General features: G+C 33.2%; 1 pseudogene; it reads right to left on the bottom strand.

Moving 5' to 3' along the window:
• Positions 1 to 1534: 1534 nt before the first annotated feature.
• LOC140061241 (ficolin-2-like) lies at positions 1535 to 3451 on the bottom strand (annotated as a pseudogene).
• Positions 3452 to 9462: the final 6011 nt, after the last annotated feature.

Raw genomic sequence — 9462 nt, 5'->3', positions numbered from 1 at the left:
ATGCTTAGTAAGTTCAAGTTTGAATCTGCAAAATGTGTAAATGATAAGTATTAGTATTCTGATTCGATTTATGTCCACTTTTTTATTTTATCTATAGCTATCTAATAATACACAATAAACGAAAAACACCCAAAATAAGCTTGGTATTTTACTTTCGTTAATGTCTGCTGCTGCGCGTATCTAATGTCAACTACTACCACCATGTGCATTTTTTTGTGTTGATTTTAAGTCCAAAGCAGCAGTATCCATTCAATACATCTCACTATAAATTACCATTTTTTTTAAATTTTATCATTGAAATTTTTTAACTGCTGACTGATTTGCAGAGTTCAACATGTCTCTATTATGAACATGCACGTTGTCACTTTCTGATGCGCACCATAGAATAATTCACACAACACAATATTTCTTCAGCGTCTTCTATTTTTGTACAGTCCGAACAGTCAAAGTAAAGTTTAAAGTTCCATATCCAGTATTGCTTTTATTTTTTAGCTTACAGATATTTCAACGTTAAGGAATAGTGTAAAAAAAAAATCAATGTCCGTAAACAGTTCCAAATTTGATTCTTGATACAATTTTTTTTATATCGACAAATTGTCAGAGTACTTTTATCAGTGTTCACTATTATTATACTTATTCCTCCAATGTGAAGTTTGGAACCACATAGTAAGGCAGATAAAGACACAGGTTCCCTGCTAGTATTACCTAATAGCTTGTGTTGAATGACCTAGTAGACAGGGCTTATGTCAAGCTGTAACGTATGAACATTGTATGCTAGCTGTAGACCTAGCGTGGCGTTTTCTTGTACCTGAATTGTGCTTTTTTTTACAGGATCTGTTAAAAATCGGGGAAATACTGTTCTTTTATATTTTCCCTTCACGATATATTGCATCACAGAAAAAAATGAAAATATCAATCTGTGGATAATAAATCAGCATATTTTCAATCATGGCTACAGCCTAGAAATAAACCGTACAACTTAAGAAAGACCAACCCATATCAACAAATAAAATGTAAAACTAAATGATATAAAAATAGCCCTTTGCCATACCTAATTAACCTGTTGAATAATAAAGAATAATTACATTTAGCAAACGTTGCCGTCATCAACCAATGTGAAATAATAAACAAATAATACATAAGTTTTAATATAGATATTTTATTAGACCGTGATTCGTAACAATTTCTTTGATTTTTCAATGTTTTTTTCATTTTCATATTATGTACTTTATCTAATTCATTTTAATATAATATGTTCTTTTTATGTGATAACTTTTTTATATGTGCAATATTTTGTAAAATTGTACAAAATTTAGCCTTTGGCTAGAATGTAAATTTTCGTTTTATTGAATAAAAACCTTGAATAAATGCTAGTATTTATAGCGTCCTGCTTGAATTATTAGAATCAACTTATTTTTCACATTAAGTGTATTTAATTTTACATACATTTTTAAAAGCTTGGTGTCTTTGAATTTGATTAATTTTCAAATTAATTATTATACTCTGAGTTTAACTTCACTATATCATGCTACCATTATATTCTACGTATTTTCATCTCAGTCGTTTTCAAGGAATAGTAGTGCCCTTTCCAATTTCCCTACACCACACCTTTTGCATTCTGATCAGTTGTACCACCCAGGTACAATCCATTCAGATTTGAACTATGACAGCCACCATACCACCAAGCTGCTTTTAATGACACAGAACATGATGAGGCTGATGTGTCATGATCTTGGTCAAACGTCGAAAACTGGAGATTGTTATGTGCTGTCAGTGAATCACCTAAAATAAAGATAATAATTATATTTAAATATCACTTGAGTACAATCTAGCCTAATTTCAGTAAATTGGACATAATGTGCACTTTGGTATATAGTACGTCCTAATTTACTACCTAATGAAATCCTGCTTATTAATAGTTAAGTTGAGTTATAGATACAGTATTAGTTATTAACAATTACAAATTTATGTTAAACAGTTGCCCCAAGTAATCTCAATATATAATAATTATTTATTTATAAATTATTCATTTATACGTTTTTAATTGCTGAAATTCGGTACACAAATTGACTACAACCTGTAATGTTGACCAATAAACAAAAGTTGTAAAATGTTTATTCAAATGTATTGATTGATAAAGGAATATTCCAATATATCTTCCAGTTTTGTGATTGTGAAGTGATTAATATTATGCAGAATTGTTTTTTTGTCCCATTTGTTTCTGTGACTTAATATGCATATAAATATTGAATTTTGCAAATCCCTTTATTAGTCCCCCTAAAATCGATGTCTGAAATTTTTCCCATGTTAACAATTTTAGATTTGTTGCTTGTAGTCCAATGATTTTTATATTGAGCTCCGTAATTCTTAATTTCCTTTTTTTCTCAGTGTTTCCCTCTCCTGAGTGTTTTTTTTCTCTGTGTTTTTGATGTTTATTATCACTTTTTCATGCACAATTTGGCATATCATATTTGTGACACGCAACTGTTTTTATGAAATAAAGAAAAATTTAAATAATTGTTATTATGTCTTTTTTTTCAGTGGGTGTGTCCCACATTTATTCTTTAATTCTTTATTTCATAGTAAATTGTATATTTCACTCTAGAGTAATTAGTTCTGCTTTCTTTAACCAAACTCTTATAATTTTCATTATTTTACTAATTTTTTTTACTCTATACATTTAAACTTTCACCCACTTTTGACTCATTTAAAATTAATTTAAAAACTCATTTATTTAGACAATTTCAGAATGTGCGTCTTTGATCATCGTTTTGAAATTGGTGCTATATAGGTTTGATTATTATTACTATATTCCACTGTACATACAGTATTTAAAGTATTGAACCAAAAATACTGTATGAGCCAAAGGTGTGTAAACAAGTCCTTACCTGCATTACCACTATAGCCACCACATATCAGTTTGTAGTTACTTCCCTCATCACCTATTCGGAAGTTGCCGTAGTGAGCGTAGGCCGATTAACCCTCAAAGGTGGACATGTCCACCCTCATTTCAAAGTGACCATCAGATGTAAGGCGATGAATATTATCATTACCAAGCCAATGCTCACTATTAACATTCCCAAACCCTGCCTTGTATGTTGCCCAATTTCTATAGAAATTCATGGATCCATCTTCTCGTCTTTGAAAGACCTTTGCAAACATAATCAAGATTAAAACAAAAGAAACTGTAATGTAATAAAATGCTGACATGTTAATGGCAGGATTTTGGAAGACTGAAATTATGTTTAATAGTATTCGTATCAATTGCACTGTAGGCCTAGGTGTCAATGAAATGTTTATTTTAATCTACTTGATACTCATAAATTAACCCTAAATAGCCCCAGTTTATTAATGTATTATACCGGTTTAGCCTTACTGTCCATCCACCTCCATCAGTGTCAATATCGCAGTAAACACGGAATGGTTCACCTCCATCATGAATATTGATCATGTAAGCACCACTTTTGGCTTATGCATAACCTTTGAAAAGATTTACAAAAAAATAATAGTCTACATAATAGATATTGTTGGATCTTTAATAAATAAATAAAATAAATAAATATGCCAGTGTCTCACTAGTTTAGGCCTACGACTAAACTAAAACTCCAGACCTCGCTAAAAACTTTAGGCTGCTAAGTGAAGCCTCTAAAACTATATAATTTAGTCCATAGAGATATTTCACTATTTCAGTCTAACTTTAAGCTTCTAAAGTAAGCCTTAAACTAGGTCTCACTCTAACTTTGTAAATCTCAGTCTAACTTCAGGCTAAGTTGTGCTTGTGTTTTACCCAACAAGCTACATATCACAAGTGAACTAATCACTCCACAAGCATACATCATAGTAGGTTCTAATTTGCATAAACTACCACCTGGTTAAAGATACAGATCAGTGATTATATTGTTAATAGGGAGGTTTCGCAACCTTACGAATACGATAACGAAAACGGATACGTCATACATTTGTGAAACTTTTGAGCTGATCCCCATTTCACATTCGTAAAGCGTATTCGTGTTGACAAATATCACCAGTCATATTCGTAACTACAAAACGAGTATAGTTTTTGATCTATTTTGCACATTTTGCATTTGAATGAGGAATGATTCATGATTATAATATAATTATAGATTTATTGAAAGTAATTTACTAAAGTAATTTACTAAAATGCCAAGTCAATTTTGATAAATAGCAGTTTTTAAAGTCCTCACTCGCTTTGATGTTACGCTAGGCATAGGCAGCCAAGCACCAAGCAACACGTACCTGCGCTTCGCTCAAATTTACCGCAGTCATATTTTGGACGCGCCTCAATATTTCGTTGCCATGCGAAACAGATTTTTTTATGGCTTACGAAAACGAATACGTGTTCGTGACGTATCCGTTTTCGTTATCGTATTCGTAAGGTTGCGAAACCTCTCTATTGTTATATTTTAAACACACAGATCAACTTGATATTTGGATTAGCACATACAAAAACATAAAAGTTCGTGTTCGACAATATTATGTAATCTTTTTATTTGCTAATGTATTTGTATATTTGGACACTTAATTTGTAATATTAAGTTCAAACACTAACCTTATGACTATCTTGTAATGCATTTGAACAGACCTATGACTATCTTGTATAAGTTGGAACACAAACATTTTATGAATTATCTTGTAATAAGTTTGAACACAAAACTTTTATGTCGGCCTTATCTTGTAATAAGTTAGAATTTACCATTTAGGACTGAACTTGTAATAAGTTCAAACACGGACTTAACATTAACATTTATTACTTTCTTTACAGTATATGACTTTAATATTTTTCTCTTTGAAATAGTGTTGAATAAAAACTATTGTGGAACATGTAAATTAAATACAAAATGAGATGATGACACAAATATGAACTAAATATAACTATAAATCTATATCCCTCAACAACTCTAGGATATACATATATATTATAAAGAATGCCATACACTTTCCTTTTGTCTCATCGCCACATCCATGTTTTATAACAATTAATTGAGAAACACCATCCAGTTCTTCATTCTCTACAACATAGCTGAGTGCCAGAGTCACCAACAGTGACAGTAGGAAACATCTTCCTAGCATCTTTTCCACCTTCACAGTCACCAAACTACCTGTCTGATATATAAGCCGGGAGTCCTGTCTTAATATCAGAAAGCCGTAATCAATTTATGGAAGGTAGCCCCAGTCAGCTCTATTCATGTATCATTTTCAGCTGGGAGTTTCCTAGCAGTCAAGTGGGCTACATAGATGGTTGATTCCAAATTAGAATTTGTAAGCACTTTGTGTAATACAAATCTATTATACAAACAATACAATCCGTAAAACATGGAAATAACTAATAATTAAAACAAATAATATCTAATGGAATATATCATTCAGTATATCAGTATGTATGCCTATCCCAAGTCTCAAGTTGATATATACAAAATGTCAGTATTGTATACATGTTTCTGAGCATGTGCAGAATGAATTTCATACTTAAACCAGGGAAGAGTTAACTCTTCCCTGCTTAAACAGTGTATTGTAGTTGATGTTGGTGCATCATAATAACGAAAGACCACTATATTGTTTTAAACGCGTGTACGATATGTAAAACAACAGAAGCCGCAATTGTCCGCGTCAATCCTGGGTGGTCCTTTCGGATATAAATAGAAATATCTGCTGGCCGTTCAGTAGCAGCATGAGGGGTAGGCCTAGTAAAGGATCGAGTTCATTTCAGATACTACAGAGGGCACATTTTAAGCTTTTTGTGCGCTATTTTCGACATTGCTTCTCAACATGCCTCGTAGGAAGAGGTGAGAGAAAATTTAAACAAAAATATTTGGCACAACAAGCCAAACATGAATCATGAGCATCATCTGGGAGGTGTCTAGCTGATGATCATTATTAATATTATTATGTAAAACGGCCAAAAAATTGTTTGTTTGACGACGGAATCAATAGGCTATGGGGTCCTTTTTTTGTAATTTTCTTAAGGTTTCATAAAGCTTAAATAAAGGTACATGAATTTCGATCTAAAGATTAGCCTTGGTATGAGGATGTATGCCATGTGTACCACTTACCAGCATTTTTTGCCGACCTACAAGCTATAGAGGGTAGATAAAGTGTCTCAGCTTGGGGGCCCAAAAAGGCAAATGGTTGATCATGAGCCTGACATTTATTAAGGTAGCCCCAGTTATTAAGTATACTGTAAGTGCAATTTATGAAGACCTGCTCTAGTTTTTAAAATGTTCTTAGCTCAGCCCTAACCAGAGAGCTGGTCCTGGATACTTTTAAATTTCGTTTTATATTTTGAAGTACAATAAGTGCATTTTCCGGGGACCTATTAACAGCTCTATTTTTCAACATTTTCTTAGCTCCGCCCCAATCATGGTGTAGACATAAAATTTCGTTTCATATATATCAAAGTATAATCCAATTTCCGGAGACCTATATGCAACTCTATTTTTTTTAATTGTCTTAGCTTCGTCCCAACCATGGTGGTCTGATTCTAAAAACTTCACGTGTGGCTATGGAACGCCGTTTACGCAACATTTCGATGATATGAATTTTATGACGCGATATGTGAATGAAATGCATCGATATGAATTAAATGGTGCGATATATGAATGAAATGTTTTGAATTGAATGCTTTGAATTGAATATTTTGAATGAAATGTTTTGAATGAAATGTTTTGAATGAAATGTTTTGAATGAAATGTTTTGAATGAAATGTTTTAAATGAAATGTTTTGAATGAAATGTTTTGAATGAAATGTTTGAATTGAATTGAAAAGTCAAACTATTGGTGGCTTATGTCATAATCGCTCGCGATTATTTTCTCAACCTCTTAGACCTAAGCCTGGGTACCCTCATCTCCTTTCTTCCACGCTGCCTTTACAGAGAATCCTAACAGACCTGGGTTCGGAAATATGTATTCCAATGTTTCAGGTCTGTTAGGGAGTCTCTGTAAAGGATTCATATTGATGACAGCGTTGAAAGGAGATGAGGGTACCCATGCTTAGGCCTATTAAGAGGTTGAAAAAAAATCGCGAGCGGGAATGACATACGCCGCCAATAGTTTGACTTTTCAATTCAATTCAAACATTTCATTCAAAACATTTAATTCAAAAAATTTCATTCAAAACATTTCATTCAAAACATTTTATTCAAAACATTCAGTTCAAAACATTTCATTCAAAACATTTTATTCAAAACATTCAATTCAAAACATTTCATTCAAAACATTCAATTCAAAGCATTCAATTCAAAACATTTCATTCATATATCACGCCATTCAATTCATATCGATGCATTTCATTCACATATCGCGTCATAAAATTCATATCATCGAAATGTTGCGTAAACGGCGTTCCATATGTGGCCCATGAAAAAGCAAAGTGTGTATGTCGCCGTCAATGTCAAATTGGTCGGAAGCAAAAAACCCGGAAGTCGCAAAGTGATTACATCAACCCAGAAATCACTTACCGCGGACGGTTGAAAATCTTTTAAAACCCTTTATATCTTCCTAAGACAGAAATACGGAACAATATCGTAATAGTGAACACTAATGTTATCAAATCTACGTTTTGTTGTACATCTGAGATAGATAAGGAAGGTATCCAACGGGGAGATCTTCTCAACAGTTTTTCCATTGTGCTCGCCTATTTCAAATTAGGCAAATTTATATATACATTTAGATACACAATTTTATCAGAATTTACGGTGTAATGATGGTCATGAATGTCACTGGCAGTTCAGTCATAAAGCTAAGCAGGGCTAAAAAGGGTTGGTTATGGAGAAATTTGTATTACCTAAAGACCAGGGGCGGATCTAGGATTTTGATAAAGAGGGGGCCGATATGGGAAAATAATCGTCTAAGGGTGTCCTAGAGAGGTCCTTTTTTCTAGACGCACGGAGATACCATCTGAGGCGTTTTGGCCAGTCGATTCTTGTCATATAATTATCTGAATATAGTGGGTTTTATAGACCATATTTAATATAGGCCTACGGAACTGTTTTCTTTTTTGGCAACAGCCTAAAGCCTGTTTTCCCGTCGACGAAATGTTACGACTAGTTGCGTTAAATTTTCAAATCAAATGATAACGATGATCGAGTCGGACCGCAGATTTTTACACATTTTTGACGCGATCGTTAATGGTTTCTTGGTTCTTTCGACGTTGCTGGGACACATGGACGTGAATTTTTCCACAAACTATGATGACGTAATGTATGAACTATTTGATTGGTCAGTCAGTTTTACCGATCGTAACATTGAAGTTGAACTCGGTTCAACTTTTACAAAAAATTGAAGATTTTAACGATTTTTAATGTTGATTTGTACCCCCTTTTCCTGTAAAATCGTTGATAAAATCATATGTAAATGGGTGCATAATATATTATACAGATATTGCCTGTTTGAGGTGAAATATAAGATTTGACATCCCCAAGGGAATAATATTATGTTCGAAGAAATATATAATTCCCCGAGAACATAATATCATCCCGAGGGGATGTTAAAGCTTATATTGTACCAATATAAAAGGCGATATCTGTTTTATTACGTAGCCAACAACAAGTAGAATATCTGCTGGGTCGGGTAGCTAGGCTAGACCTCCTTTTTGTATTGTATGTAAACAAGCTGCCTAGACACCTTACCTTGCGAAGAATAATATACAGATAATTACTAATTAATGATTCCTTGGCAATAAAATATTCACTAGCCTAGGTCGTTTAAATAATAACAGGAGAATTTCCATCAATAAGCCTACATTATTAATAATAATATTATCAGGTAGGCCGAATAAATTATAATTCGTCTTCTTCGAGCCGAATCACGCGTGTACCGGTTACTACTGTGAGTATTAACCGATCACAAACGGTCTTTCATCACATCTAGGGAGGACTAATAACAAATGAGGGCGCTATGTATGCATAGTTTAAATAGTTAAGTCATCGCGAGTTCAAGACCCAGTAGATGACTTTTGTTTATTTATCGGCAAATGCAAAAATTACACAGTCAATATCATCGTACACAAGAATTTTCTGGATTTTATATGTTTAATGACAGGGACACGATAATTACGTGAAAATTACTCAGTCAATATCATCCTACTCGAGTATATATACGATTTACGATCCTCGCAGCGGTAGTCATCTGATGCAGTTTCATCCAATCACGTTCACGTATTTACATAGGCTATGTATTATATATAAATATTACAAAGAGGGGCCGGGGCCTAAATCTGCGCCTGGGGATTGCAGCAGCTGTACGTTTGACAGTAGGATTATCTCGGATAAAACGGAAGTTATATACTTGTGCATGAGATTAAAATTGGGTCTTATCATGGAAAACTGAATCCCTCACCACATTAAAAAAAGCTTCTCAAATCCCACCTTTTTAATTTTCACTATCATCATTATCTTTTGTTATTTTCTTAGAGGCCCTGCATTTTTCGCTATATTAAATTGAACT

Source organism: Antedon mediterranea, chromosome 10, assembly GCF_964355755.1.
Source record: "Antedon mediterranea chromosome 10, ecAntMedi1.1, whole genome shotgun sequence".
NCBI classification, from domain to species: Eukaryota; Metazoa; Echinodermata; class Crinoidea; order Comatulida; family Antedonidae; genus Antedon; species Antedon mediterranea.
The sequence above is the reverse complement of the archived record's forward strand: the minus strand, read 5'-3'. Positions and strand labels throughout refer to the sequence as shown.